This window comes from Panthera onca, chromosome A1 (genome assembly GCF_046562875.1).
Source record: "Panthera onca isolate mPanOnc1 chromosome A1, mPanOnc1 haplotype 2, whole genome shotgun sequence".
NCBI classification, from domain to species: domain Eukaryota; kingdom Metazoa; phylum Chordata; class Mammalia; order Carnivora; family Felidae; genus Panthera; species Panthera onca.
In genome coordinates, this window is record NC_138339.1 from 26841233 (window position 1) to 26856571 (window position 15339).

The 15339-nt window shown below is 39.6% G+C and overlaps 1 long non-coding RNA gene and 1 pseudogene across 5 annotated transcripts in view; one reads left to right on the forward strand and one right to left on the reverse strand.

The window, feature by feature from the left end:
- LOC144615952 (uncharacterized) overlaps positions 1 to 15277 on the reverse strand; it is a 547072-nt gene extending 531795 nt beyond the window's left edge. For all 5 annotated transcript variants that reach the window (XR_013554718.2, XR_013554719.2, XR_013554720.2 and 2 more), the window contains exon 1: positions 12622 to 15277. This is a non-coding gene — a long non-coding RNA (uncharacterized LOC144615952). The remainder of the gene's footprint in view (positions 1 to 12621) is intronic.
- Positions 3187 to 3499, forward strand: LOC132680721 (large ribosomal subunit protein eL42-like; annotated as a pseudogene).
- Positions 15278 to 15339: the final 62 nt, after the last annotated feature.

Genomic DNA, 15339 nt, shown 5'->3' on the forward strand with positions numbered 1-15339 from the left:
ATGTTGAGATATTTTACTTCTTTAAGCATATTGTGAACTTCCCAAAGGTACAAATCACAGAATAGCTTAGAACAGATCAGGGCCCCTGGGTGGTTCAGTTGGTTAAGTGTCCTACTTCAGCTCAGGTCATGATCTCATGGTTCGTGGGTTCAAGCCCTGCATTGGGCTCTGTGTTGACAGCTCAGAGCCTGGAGCCTGCTTGGGATTCTGTGTTTCCCTCTCTCTCTCTCTGCCCCTCCCCCACTTTTGCACACACGCACTCCCTCTCTCTCAAAAATAAACGTTAAAACATTTTTTAAAAGATGATTCTTTTTTTTTTAATGTTTATTCTTGACGGGGGCGGGGGGGTCAGAGAGAGGGAGACACAGATTCTGAAGCAGACTCCAGGCTCCGAGCTGTCAGCACAGAGCCTGATGTAGGACTTGAACTCATGGACCATCAAATCACTACCTGAGCCGAAGTCAGACACTCAACCGAGCTACCCAGATGCCCCTAAAATTTTTTTAAAAAAAAAAGAAAAAAGCAAGCACTTAGTGAATATTTCTTAATGTGTATAAGGTCTAAATTGTGTATAACTATTTAGTTATATATAACATCCTCAGAAAATATTTTATGAGAATTATTTCAAATGAAGAAAAAAGAATTTCCTAATTAAATAAAACTTGCAATAGGGAGAGACTTATTATGTAATTTGCAGAATTGCCTCCTAAGTGGTTCATCTCATGTGGCTGTGGCTGCTAGTTTCCCACTAAAATCTGTTCTTCCCAACAGAAATTAAGCCAGGTACGTGACTATCCAGGTAGAGACTGAATTCCCCAGCCTCCCTAGAAGCTATGTAGCTAAGATTGGACCAATGGGACATGAATAGAAGTGATTATATGCCACTTCTGGGTCTGGACGTTACAAAATTTAGCTTGAGAAATTTCATTATCTTTTTTCCTTTTTTTGTACATTGAAATACAGAAGTGCCAGTAACACATACAGATGAGAACAATGCTCTATGCCAGGAGTCAGTAAACTATAGTCCACAGACCAGCCACCTGTTTTTTTTTGTTTTTTTTTTTTGTAAATAAAATATTGGAACACTGCTAGTCCATTTGTTTACATAGTGTCTATAGCTGCTTCTGCACTACAGTGACAGAGTTGAGTAGTTGCAATAAATACTGTATTGGCCTGCAAACCTACAATATATACTATCTGGCTCTTTCAGAAAAAGTTGCCAGACATAGGGAGTCACTATGGCTAGGGGAAAGCATAAATGTTCCACCATGGTCTATTTGGTTCCAGAAAGGTTATACCACCAGAGGGCTCCACTTTAATTGACCCTGAAAGCTGAGAAGAACTGAGCCAACTATATAGGTCCTCAAACTAGCTCAGTGGCTCAGATTGAATTCCCAGTATCAACCCTGCTAAGGCAGTTCTTGAGAAGATGAATTAGGACTATCCAAAAATTCAATGGGAAGGTGTAATAGTTAATTTTGTGTGCCAACTTGACTAGGCCATGCGGTGCCCAGACATCAGTAAAACATTTTGGGGGTTGTGTCTGTGAGCACGTTTCTAAGTAAGAAAAACATTTCAATGAGTAGACTGAGTAAAGCAGATTACTCTCCCTAATGTGTGTGGGCCTCATCTAATCAGTTGAAGGCCTGAACAGAACAAAAAGGTTGAGTTAGAGGGAACTCCTCTTGCCTGATTTATTTGAGCTAGAACATCGGTCTTTTCCTGCCTTCAGACTCCAACTGAAATATCAGCTCCTCTTGGGTCAGAAGATCTCCTTCCGGCTTTCAGACTAGAACTTACACCACTTACACCACTACTTTCCTAGATTTCCAGCTTGCTGACTGCAGATGTTGGGACTTAACCTCCATAATTACGTAAGCCAATTCCTGATATTCTGATAACAAATCAATCTCTCTCTCTCTCTCTCTCTCTACACACACACACACACACACACACACACACACACACACATCCTATTAGTTCTGTTTCTCTGGAGAACCTTAATACAGAGGATATTTAAAAGACATATATGTTAATCACCCATATATTCCTATACAAAACAGAAAATATGTTTCCATTCATAATCACAAGTCATCATAATTGCATCACTAGGTAATAAACTATAAGGGAAAACATGGATATGTGCAGATTGTGTGTGTGTGTGTGTGTGTGTGCAGATTTGTTTGAAATAAAAATAAGCTGGTGGTGTCATTCAGTTAGAAAACCAGAATAGCCTAGAACAGGTGGTCCTTTACCAATAAGCACTCAAAGTCTACATTTTCAAAAGCATTTCCAGATTATTACCTTAATACACAATTTTCCTTTAGATTTGATCATGTCCAAAGATATGCACAGGTGGAGGCTCATCCTTTCAGACCAGTGTTCTCAGTTGGGTGTGATTTTGCCCCCACAAGACATTTGGCATGTCTGGAGACACTTTTGGTTGTCATAACCAGGAGAAGGATATTACTGGCATCTTGTGTGTTGCTGCCAGGGATACAGCTAAGCATCCTACAATGCATAGAACAGCTCCCTCCCCAACAAAGAATTATTTTGGCTCAAAATGTCAATAGTGCTGAGGTTGAGAAAAACCCTGCTTTAGACAAAAGATTGTGCTATCTGAGTGAGATAACATATCAAAGTCAAACAGTCATTTATTTGGTGAAAATGAATTCAGAACCTTTCCTGGAAGCTGGTTTTCATGGAGAAAAGTGCATAGAAGAATGTGAGGTTCCTGAGTACCTTCAGGGAATGGCAGAGGTACCCCACAAAGAAATGAGAAGGGAGAAACACCAAAGACAAATTACACACATTTACAAATTTACAACTCACTTTAGTGGAAAGCATGCCCTTTGGAGAGGAGGTTCAGAACTTCCAAAAAGCTATTCAAATTCAAATTCCTAGGAGGCAAGGAGCCTATGATTTCTTGTGTGCATCAAACTTGAGCTTTAGTTTCTAGAAGAACTCAATTGGTTCTTCTCTGACAAAATTAAGCAGAAAACTATGAGTTAAAAAGTAAAGAATCAATGCCTGAGCTGTGTCTCTAGACCAGTGTCTCTAAGCCCTGGGTGTCAGACACCAGGCATTAAACCCACCCTCCTACCCCAAGAGGGCACTGTGGTAACTAATGCTTAAAACCTAGCTTAACTTGCTCTTTCTTTCCGTGCAGATAGCCTTCTCGCAGCCATGGTGAATGTTGCTAAAACCCACTGGACTTTCTGCAAGAAGTGTGGCAAGCACCAAAGTGACACAGTACGAGAAAGGCAAAGATTTTCTTTATGCCGAGGGAAAGAGGCATTATGACAGGAAGCAGAGTGGCTATGGAGGGTAAACTAAGCCTACTTTCCAGAAAAAGGCTAAAACTACAAAGAAGATGATGCTGAGGCTTGAATGTGTTGAGCCCAACTACAGATCTAAGAGAATGCTGGCTATTAAGAGATGCAAGCATTTTGAGCTGGAAGGAGATAAGAAGAGAACAAGCCAAGTGATCCAGTTCTAAGCTTCATATTTGTTACATTATGAAGACAATAAAATATTGAGGTTATGTTCATTTCAAAAAAATAAAATAAAACCTGGCTTAACTTAAGTCAGCTTAACTCCAAGCCTCATGTATTACCGGGATCCTGGCAAGAACAGCTGGAATTCACAAACTGGGTAATTTTGAAGAAACTTTAATAAAAGGACTATTTCCAAAGATATGAGCATGATATAGGGAAAGCTCAGGAGATAGTGCACTACTTCGTACTAATAATACCACCTTTACTCCTGAAGGGGTATTTGGAGGGAGCATTTCTCTAACCACTGGATTCAGAGAGCTGCTTAGGAAGGACAGCCTAATGAGGGCTATGACATTCAATCAAGGGATGCAGCCAGGCCATGAAGACCCTAAAAGAAAGCAACTGAGAAATAAATATATTCGTTTCACTCCCTTTGCTTCTTCTTTTTTAAAATTTTTAAAAATGTTTATTTATTTTTGAAGGAGACAGAGCATGAGTGAAAGAGGGGTAGAAAGAGAGGGAGACACAAGAATCTGAAGCAGGCTCCAGGCTCTGAGCTGTCAGCACAGAGCCCAATGCAGGGCTTGAGCCCATGAAGGGTAAGATCATGACCTGAACCAAAGTTGGATGCTTAACTGACTGAGCCACCCAAGCGCCCCAGCCCCCTCGCTCCTACTGATCACCTTCTGGTGCTTCTCGTCAACAAAATCCAATGGGCACTGAGAAAGCAAGAGGATCATTTGATGAAGGTCAGTGTCTGAATCCATTCAGGCTGCTGCTGCTATAACAGAATACCATAAAGTAGGTAGGCAGCTTATAAACAACAGAAATTTATTTCTCGTAGTTGGAGGCTGAGAAGTCCAAGATTAAGGCACCAGAAGATTTGATGTGTAGTGAGAGCTGCTTCCTGGTTCATAGATGGCTGTCTTCATGCTTTATTCTCACATGGTGGAAGGGGTAAGAGAGCTCTCTACAGTCTATTTTATAAGGGTATTGTCTAATTTGCTCATATTGCCACCATAAAATGCCATGGACTGGGTGGCATATAAACATAGAAATTAACTTCTCACAGTTCTGGAGGCTGGGAAATCCAAGATCAAGGCACCAGCAGATGTGATGTCTGGTAAGAGCCATTTCCTGGTTCATAGATGGCTGTCTGCATGCCGTGTCATGGCGGAAGGGGTGAGAGAGTTCTTTGCAATCCTTTCTATGAGGACAACGATTCCACTCATGAGGCCTCCACTCTCAAGACATAATCACCACCCAAAGGTCTCACTTCCTAATACCATCATATTGGTGGCTAGGATTGCCACATATGAATTGTTGGGGAGACACAAGCATTCAGTCTATAATAGTCAGTCTCCAAGTTAGACCCAGGGGAAGAGTAGGAAGTAGATCTTGAGGAATGCATTCTTGTCCTTAATTCAAATGAAAATTTTGTGTCACCAATACATAGCAACCATTTTATTCTGATTGATACCCATTCATTCACGTTCTCACCTGAAAACTAAATGTTAGCCAGCATCGTTATTCTTCATATTATAAGGAAGGGTGGAAACAATGAGATAAAGAAAGTTAAATAATATCTAGCACAGCTGCTACAATCCCTACTTCTATAGCTGCTCACCAGCCTAAAGCTGGTAATCATGGCTGTCTTCTTCCCCCACTTACTTCAAAGTCCCTTTACCCTCTGATAGCATCTCAGCTGGATTCTTTAATTGGTAGGGATATCCAAATAATTTATTTCCATGGTATATAAGCCTTTGCTGACCTTGTCTTTATTGGACTGCCACAGTTTTACATTGAACAGGACTATTTGTCATGGCAGTATTATGAGGTACTCTAGTGATTCTCTGGGTCCTAAACATAATCTTCCCCATACCCACTGTAGAGTAGAAACCCAATTTCCCATTAATTAACAGGATTAGGCATCCTGGCTAGTACAGGGAGGTGTGGAGAAGGTAAGGAAGTAAAGCTAGATCCCAAATAAGGAAGACCACTTCCTTCTGCCTCCACTCCATACCACTACAATCCACTCTCTATGGGACAGAGTGACAATCCTAAAACAAATATGATAGGCCCATTCCTTCTTACTGTTCTTCATTGCTCCTGGTAAAAAGTCTGAACTCTTTATATATTGGCCATTATCTCTAAATTCTGCCTTTCTGTCCAGGACTTTCTTTTACCACTACCCCATTTCTATGTGGGCCCTTATATACACACAATTTTAAACATCTTTCAGTTTTGTTTTGTTGTTTTCCATGTGCTGAGATTACTCTTCACTTGCAAGATTGTCATTCAGCAAAGAAAAATTACAATTATGATCCAAGTCTATATATATACATACATACATATATAAAGAAAACAGGTAACATAACCTATTTGTCCTTGAAAACCTTTCTGGAACAATTAACCAATAAAAATATGGTAAACACATGCTATGTATTCAACCCTTGGTAAAGGTGCAACGACTAATACAGTGACATAAAACAACATTTCTGTCTTCAGTTAGCTTTATAAATAATATGGAGACAATATTCTTAAACATTAAAATAAAAACTAAAAATGATAAAAGATACAAACACTAAGATCAAAATGAAACAGAAGTGCCTTCATATGCTTTCATATGATCATCTATGGTTGCCAGGAAATAACTTAATGTTGGGGTAATGGAATTTGTGAGAGGAAGAAACACAAATTTTGGAGACAAATAGACCTGTGGTCCATTCCTAGCCCTGATCTTACTAACTGAATAATGAACAAACCACTTAACTCTCCTAAATCTGTTTCCTCCATGATGAAGTACTATGCAGAATAATTAAGAGGATTAAATGAGTTGCTCAAAAGTAGTTGCTGTTATTAAGATGAGATTTCTACCTTGAACACATATATTTAAGTGAAAGACATCTAGACTGGAACCCGTTAAAAAGAAAAACACAGGCCCAAGATGGAGTCACTTATGCTACACCAAATCCCCAAACCAGGGCTTAATACTTAATCTAATTGCAGTTTCAACCTCCTTCAGAAATGTAGTTTTAACAGAACAATCAGGAATTTTCTGGTCAGCCCCAATGAGGTCATCTGCCAGGCAGGCCCCTTCCATCCCCCAAAGGATGATGAGGTAATCTGATGATAAGACCCCCAGGCCCCCCACCCCACAGACTCCCACCCCTGCTCTCAGGGAAAGTAACCTTGGTTGAAACATTTCTTTTTGCTAACGACTTCTTGTCCCACCATTCTTCCCATAAAACCTTTTCCATTTTGTTCTACTCCTCTGGAAGCTCCCCTCTACTTCCTAGATGGGATGATGCCAGATTCATGAATAGCTTAATAAAACCTATTAAATCTTCAAATTTACTCAGTTGGATTTTTGTTAACACCCTTGATATGTAAATGGCTATCCAGCAGATAGAGGGCCCCTGGCTGGTGAGAAGAATCCCATCTCTATCTATCTTGGAGGGAGAAAAGTCTCTGGAAAGAAAGTGGCTTCTGGCACCTTATGAGTAATGGGACGCACACTGGTCCTATAGGCCTGCTTAGAAAAAGGGTGAGGTGAGATACTGAAAATGTGCGTCTCAACTGTCATGAGGCATATTAAGGTCTTCAATATTTTCTCGATTTCAAGAGAACCGTGTACCCAATATGTGCTCTAGAAGTACACGGTAACTATGAGTTTGCCGAAGTCTTACACTAGGCTTTGAGAGATGGCAATGGTTAGATGGATCTGAATGGTAAGTACATGACCAAGTGAGCATAGGCCAGGACACAGAAAAACAATATGTCAGTTTTCCTGGGGTACCTCTATTTCACTGAAAGTTAAAGGGCAGAGAAGAAACATAAACTGGAAAGCAATTAGGACCCAAGCTGTGAAGAGGTTTTAATGCTAGGATAAAGACGACCATTGCTCCAGGCAATGAAAGACCATTGTAAGGTTCCCAGCAGAGAAGAAATAGGACAAAATTGAAGATTAATTCAGAGGGATATATCAGTATAGTTCCTAATGAACCTAGAATAAGTCTGAGAGGGTAATTAGCTAGAACATTCATTTCCCCAAACATAATTCACTTGTAGAGCCTTTTAGAGTTTGCAAAGTACTTTTCATACATCTACTTTCATTTAACTATCTCACCAAGTTCCGGAATCATGTGTTATTCTTATCCTTATTTTATAGATGAAAAACAAATACATCACATAGGGTCCCACCAGAGAACAGATGGCAAACTTGAATTAGAGTAATTTAAAGTATTTATTTACAGCAGGTTATAAAAGGATAGTCGAGGTGTAGAGAACCTGGGGCCAGTAATAGTGGGAAATCTGTAACCACTCCTAGGCCAGGAAGGGTGAAAAAAGCCAGCTGTACTGGAACCTACAAGCAAAGAGTTGTGTAGAAAGAAGTGCCCTGACATGAGCAGTGACCTTCAGCAGTAAAACATCAGCTGGCCAAGTCAACCTCCTCTCATGGAAGTGCTGGTGGAATAAATACCATGGTTTTGTTCTCTGCCCTCCCATCTCCTGTTGAGGGTCCCATAAATTGGAGGCAACAAGAAACTAATGACCCGTAAGTCTATGGATACAGGAAAAACCTTTTCCCCCTCAACAGCTTCTCTAGTCTCTCCCCCATATGAAAAGTTTATGTCCCTAACACAAAAGACATATGAAATCCCCTAAGACTGCATGGCATCATGGAGCAATGTTGGTTCAATAACATTCCCTCATGATACCTAAATGTTAGCTACCCCTGGTATTCTTCATATGTGAAAGAAGGAAAAGTCAAGTGAAGGGGAAAAGAAAGAAGTGATGTAAAACATAATTGCTACAATCCATACTTCTTCCTGATCATAAAAGCTAAGTTGGTAATCATAGCACCAGAACCAGCTTCATAGGTGTATTTCCTGTGTGGCCAAATGGAGCCCTGAATTCAGAAGGGCTCTCTGAATTAGTTAATACTCTCCTATTGATATACTGAAGTTCTTGATAATATTTGAGCAAGGGGCCCCACATTTTTATTTTGCCCTGGGTTCTACAAATTATGTAGCCAATCCAGCATAGCTCCCTTTTTATAGCAGCTATTCAAGTTAACTTAGCCTTTGTTGAAATTTGGCTGGACAGGATTCTTTACCACTAGGTAAAAGTAGATGACCCAAACCTTCCTTCCTTGCCTTTATTGGGTTTTCCAGTGAGTAAAACATTAGGTAAGGAAGTACTATAAAATGGCTCGTCAATATTCTGGATTCCTGACAAAATCCTCCTTTATGTAGCAGAAACCTATTTGCCCTCTACTAATCAGGATCAGTCATTCTGACCTGAGCAGCAATCTTTAATTCTGCCTGTAGGTACAGCAGCCTATGGAGCCCCCAAAGGCCAGGAGGCAGTCCCAACCAACTCATCTGAATCATGACTGTACCCTCTTAGGGACTAGGACCTTCAAAATGATCCAGTCCACAGGTATAAGAATGAGAAGCAAAAATTCTTCAGATGAGTTATTAAGGGCTAATAATGAGAAACATCTCTCCTTTGTCCTTCAACTTATGAATTCTGGGCATGGAGTTAAAGGCCCTATATACTGGCAAAAATTTAGGGCATATACCCAATGGTATACTGGTAAATGTTTAACAACCAGCTCCCTGGGAAAACAATAAGCCCTGATTTGTAGGATTTGCCAGTTCTGAGGTATAAATATTCCCACTATGGCTAATTTCAAGCTACTAATGTCTGAATGCTGAGTTAGGAACAGATATGCAGTATATATAGTATTTTACCACACTGATAAAATAGACAAAAATGAGCTCAAGAACATAGACAATATTTAATGTAGTAAAATAATTAGGAAGTGGTAAGTTTTTAATATGTTATCTTTTAAAATATAATTATAAATTTATATAATAACTATAAATTATAAACATATGTGTGTATGTAGCCAAAATGTAAAATTATTTTAAAATAAAATTTCTAAACTTTTTATTTTGAAATAACTTTATAATTACATAAGAGTTGCAAAGACAGTACAGAGTTCTCATATGCCCTTCACCCAGCTCCCTCTAATATTATCATCCTACGTGCCTGTGGTACATTTATGAAAGCTAAGATATTGACACTAGTGCAATATACAAAATAAATTGCAGACTTTATTTGAATTTCATCAGTCTTTTTCACTAATTTTTTTTTCCTGTACCAGAATCCAATTCAGGATACCACACTGCACTTAATATAATTTAATTTTTAACCATGGCTATGCTTAACAACTGAAAATTCCTGAATAGTTTTGCAGTTGTTTATATTGTAACCAGAAGCTGATTTTTTGCAGTCGTTGTAATTGGCATTTCACTGGAACAAGCCAGGCACCTATCCTTATAAGCAGGTTGTATGGGCCTCCAAGAATGTCTGTGTCAGTTTTTCCTTGCACTAAACACTAGGCTGGGGTATTCTGTTAGGTACTGTAAAAAACAAACAAACAAACAAAAAAACCAATATTTGTTCTTTCACAGTGTTTTTCAGCCAACGTGCAGAATGATGAAGTACAAAGGCAGCTAAGATATGCACGGGCTATGGAGTAGTGCTGTGTGGTAGTTACTAGTTCTAGTTTTAGTACTATATCTAGGTATCCAGAGCTAGATCAACTGCACCAAATTCCATGCCTGCTTGCATGGTTTTGGAACTATATTTAAAGGAAAAGGGGGAAGCCTGAGGAAACTAACTTTTTTTTTACTTTTCTGGTTTGTTCAGAAGTTTGATAAGTCACATGGCTTTAAGTAGGTTCTTGAGAGTTAAGAAAATTTAAAAAAAAATTGGTAGGTGTTATTGACAACAACAAAAAAAGAACACAGGCCTTTATTATAGAGAGAATATGATCTTCTGGGGGACTGAAGTAGAGAAAACATTCAATTAAAGTATTGCAAATCCAAAGGTAAAGAAAGTAATTAAATTTTTAAAAAGATATGTATATGAATTCTCAGTCTCAGGAAGCAGGTATCTTAGGAGACCCAGGAGAAACTAGGGTAGCTTGGAAAATATGCTTGTTTTACTTATTAAAAATGAGCACTGGACAACTGAAAGCAAAATAAAAGAAGAAAGGCTGATTATGCTGGAGGAAGCCAAGGTTCCCTTAAAAATTATTATATCAGAGGAAAGAGAGGAAAAATTGTATCTTTAAGGAAAGAATAAATACATATAAAATGGAGTAACTTCAAAATGTAGTACAGAAAGATATTCTCCAAAAAGGTAGGAGAGGGGCACCTGAGTGGCTCAGTCGGTTGAGCGTCTGACTACTACTCAGCTCATGATCTCATGGTTTGTGAGTTTGAGCCCCGCATCGGGCTCTGTGCTGACAGCTCGGAGCCTGGAGCCTGATTTGTATTCTGTGTCTCCTCCTCTCTCTGCCCCTCCCATGCTCATGCTCTCTCTCTGTCTCTCAATAATGAATAAACATTAAAAAAAATTTTTTTAGGGGCGCCTGGGTGGCTCAGTTGGCTAGGCGTGCAACTTCAGCTCAGGTCATGAACTCACAGTTCATGGGTTTGAGCCCCACGTCGGGCTCTGTGCTGACAGCTCAGAGCCTGGAGCCTGCTTCGGATTCTGTGTCTCCCTCTCTCTCTGCCCCCTCCCCCACTCATGATCTGTTTCTCTCTGTCTCAAAAATAAATAAACATAAAAGAAATTAAAAAAAAAAATTTTTTTAAAGGTAGGAGAAAGCGGGGGTGGGGAGGGGTTCAATGTTATTAGATTAGAACAATAACTGAGAGCCACTGAAATCAAATCTAACAGAGGATGGAAAGCAAGGTCTCTAAACAAACTAGAATAACTCACTTATAAGAAACTAGGATTCAAATACCATAGAGAGTACCCTCTTCAAGGTATAGTTAGGCTATTTTGGAACTATCTACCAAAGATTGACAGTGTCATTGGAAGTGCCCTAAGAACATTTGGATAGATTTGAAAGGGAAACCAGAAACATTGGTGCAAAGTACTCCAAGAATTAGTGGGTGAGTTTCAAGTTGACAGTTATTATACCTGTGCCCAGAATGAACATCATCTTCTAAAATTGCATCAGCATTATCTTCTGTGCTATTATCTATACAGATGTATTTTGTATGGTATGAACGTGCATGATCATTGGTGTCATTTCTAATGGAATTCACAATTTAATCATATTTTTTAGATTAATTGTAAGGAAATTAAAAGGAAAAAAATCCACATCAGTAGGGACCACATATCTGATAACTCTAAAGATCTTACACTAAAACATAAGCCAAGATTTATTTGGAAAGCACTGTCACTCCAAGTGTGATTGATGGGTAATTTTTACTGTAATAATGAACACTTTATAAGTGTAGTGTCACATTTTCCAAAGTGCATTCATGAAACAACGATTTCTGTTACATACTGTTAGAAGTTCAGCATCCCTGCCTCCTCTCCTCACAAAATTACTCCCACAAAAACTTAAGTGAAATAGCACCAAAATTTATTTATAGTGAAGATATTGCCAAATGAATCACAAACACATTTTGCCTTAGAGATATTACTCATAGCACCTGTCATGCTCAGCATCCCCTTCTAAAGGTGCCTACACTCCATACTGAAGAAAGTATCTGGTCCCTGTACCATGATGGCTATACCATATGACTAGTCCCTCAGCCACTGCTGAGTAGACTACGGGAAGCACCTGACTTTAAGGAACAACCAATCAACCCATAAGCTGGCCTGTAACTTATGATTATGTGGCTTGGTAATTAGACAGCCTCTCTGGTTCTCCTCCTTGGGAATTTGAACCATGATATATAAAGTAAATTGGTTAGGTGGTAAAAGGAGGAGGAGCAAGAGACAAGATTAACACATTCATGCTAATAGTGGAGTACTAGAGCTCAAAGTCACAACTTCTTGTTACTAGAGAGGACCTTGGATTTTGATTAACCATCAAACTACAGTCCCTGCAGTCTCACATGAGGCCCAATTGTTCAGTTTTCCCTGCAACCCTTGTGGCCTGGCTACATAGAGGAGATTCCTGTTCCTTTTCTACTTCATGTTGATTTAGAATAAGTTCCCCATTTGCCAAAATCACCAAGTGACTATTTCTTGCAACAAAAAGAGCACCTCTCCCCATTCTTCATGTGATCATATTTATACTTACCTGGCCACATCCCAGCTGAGTGTTTTTCTGAGATATACTATCACCAAAGCAGAACTTGCCAGGCATATCTTCCATTGTTGCACACTCTTTGTAATTCCTTTTAAAAAAATGTTTTTACATGGATGAATAAAAGATTATTAGATAATTTTGAATCTTCTTTAATTCATATTTTTAAAAAGTTGATTATGTACAATCTTCTGTTATTTGTAGCACTATTTGTTACAGTTCATAAATAATTTTGTTTCACTTCTCAAGGTAGAGCTGTTGAGAGTCACTGTCCTAAAAAGTACCCAGGTTAGAGGGCATAGATTACAACACTGGATGTCAATCAACAGTTTTCTTCTTAGTAAATAGATAAAAGTTGAAAAACAACATGTTGTGCTCTAAATCTGGGATTGTTGGAAGCTCCCATTATCTTTGCTTAGCCCCTAAGCGCACATATGATAGGGGGAAAATCTCTTCCTAACACCAGAGGGCACTGTGCCATTGGGCTATCTCCCTGAGAGGTTCCCACACTGGGAGCTAATTTTTACAGCTTCTCCTACATTCCTGTAGCACATTCAATCTTTCAGAAAAGCCTTCTGCTCTTTCCTTTTTACCATCCTTTCACCAGGACTGTTCTGAGGTTGAATGAGAATAGGGGATTAAAAGAAGCTGCTAGAGGCCAAGTTGCACAGCAGTAAGAGGAATTTGCAATTGTTAGTCTATACTATTCTACCTCTAGCAAATTCAGTAATCTCCCAATCTTCTGGTCCTTGTTATCCTTACTTAAAATTAGGATACAATTCAGACAAATATATACAATGAGCATACCTAAATTGTTTTAGACTGGAAAGTAAAATCTTGTTAATTCTCATTCTAATTTAAAAATAAATCAGATTGGTGTGCTTAAACCTATTAAAGTTCTATATAACTCCTGGAACTTCTTTTTTTTTTACTTTTTTTTTTTTTTAACCTTTTATTCACTTTTGAGAGAAAGGGCATGAGTGGGGGAGGGGAGAGAGAGAGACACAATCTGAAGCAAGCTCCAGGGTCTGAGCTGCCATCACAGAGCTTGATGTGGGGCTCCAACTCACAAACCATGAGATCATGGCCTGAGCCCAAGTCAGATGCTTAACCAACTGAGCCACCCAGGCACCCCACTCCTAGACCTTCTTAAGGAGAATACCCACCAAGTACTACCAATAATCTACTCTTATCATAAACTTCCTATAGCTAGTTAGTTTAGGGAGTTTGGCCTCTTTCTTTCACAATACAAATTAAGAGGTAATTTTTCAAATAAGGTTTGTCTCAACACTTATTAATGCCCTTAACATTTATTGATAAACTGTGTGCCAGGCTTACATCTGCTAGATGCTGGCAAAAAATACACAAGTTGTGCTTCCTGATGTTTTCAATCTAGGAGACAATAAAAATAATTTTTTAATTGTGAAATTGAACTGATAGGTGCTACTGAGAGCTACATGAAACTACCAGCAAATGTAACAGAGACTTGCTCCATCCAGTTAAGGGTGGTCAAGAAATAGTTCCTCTAAGTAAATGATTCTTGAGATCTGACAAATAAGTAGGGTCTCAACAGGTAAAGGGTGTGTGGGGGTAGACAGGGACGGAGGATGGGGAGAATAATCTCCGCACGTACAAAAAAAAAAAAAAAATTGTGGGAGAACTAAGGGAAAAAAGCTTACTGTAACTCCAGTTCAGTGTATAGTGAAGGGGCGAGAAAGTTGGGCAATCAGAGGACTTCAAAGCCGTAACTATATTTATTCTAAGAGTAAGTGAAAAACCACATAAAGAGTTTTGAGCAGAATGTTGCCATGATCACATTTGTATTTGAAGACTATCCTGGCGCCACGTGAAAAACAAAATGCGGGGTTAGAAAGCTGTTTTTCTTTGTGGAAGGAAGACTCTCTAGGTGGCAGATTGTCGAGGATTAACGTTTAGAAAATATAATCCACACATCAAGGTGATGAAATACATAAACTATGAATGAGCTCAGTGCACTTCTGATTTCAATTTCGTAACTGTTTTAAATTGGCTGGTAAAATAAATAAAAATAAGCCCGTTCGATTCCAAACACTGGGGCTTATGCGCCAGATCCGTGGAGTCAGGGTGTTTATTTCCTTAAGTAAAGGTTTCATTGTATTTTCATGGGCCCTAGGAAATGCCCTCTGACGCATTACAGATTGGCGGAAGTAATGTATTAAGGAATGTCCAAAGGCGCCGGTCCTTGGATCATTAAGGCTTGGGTCTTGGGAAGCCTGGACTACCATGAGGAGAGCACCATTCACCGCTACAAACAGAGACAGATCCCTGGGACGGCCTCAGAATTCGGCAGTCACGCGAGGTCAGGCAGAGAAGAAGCCTTAGGAAACCTGGACTCTATTCCGGAATTCGTCCCAGTGACAGGGACAGTATTCAAGTCGCTGCAGACTTCCCGGAGGCTCAGGCCAAGCCCCTCCCACCGCTACGGTGGCTGAGAAGGTCCTTGACTAATAGGCCAAGTCTGCGTACGTGAAAGCGCAAGTACTTTGAAGACTTCTTGGCTCAGGGAGGGTTAAATCCAGAGCCCGCAGAGAGTACGCGTTCAGCTCCGGCGGATCCCTCTTGCAGACCGCCGCAGCTTGGTTTCCTAACGGGCTGTCACCCAACAAGTTTCTCCATTGGTTTAGAAGCGAGGGCCCGCCTTCCACCGTTGTCGATTGGCTGCCCATTCTCCCA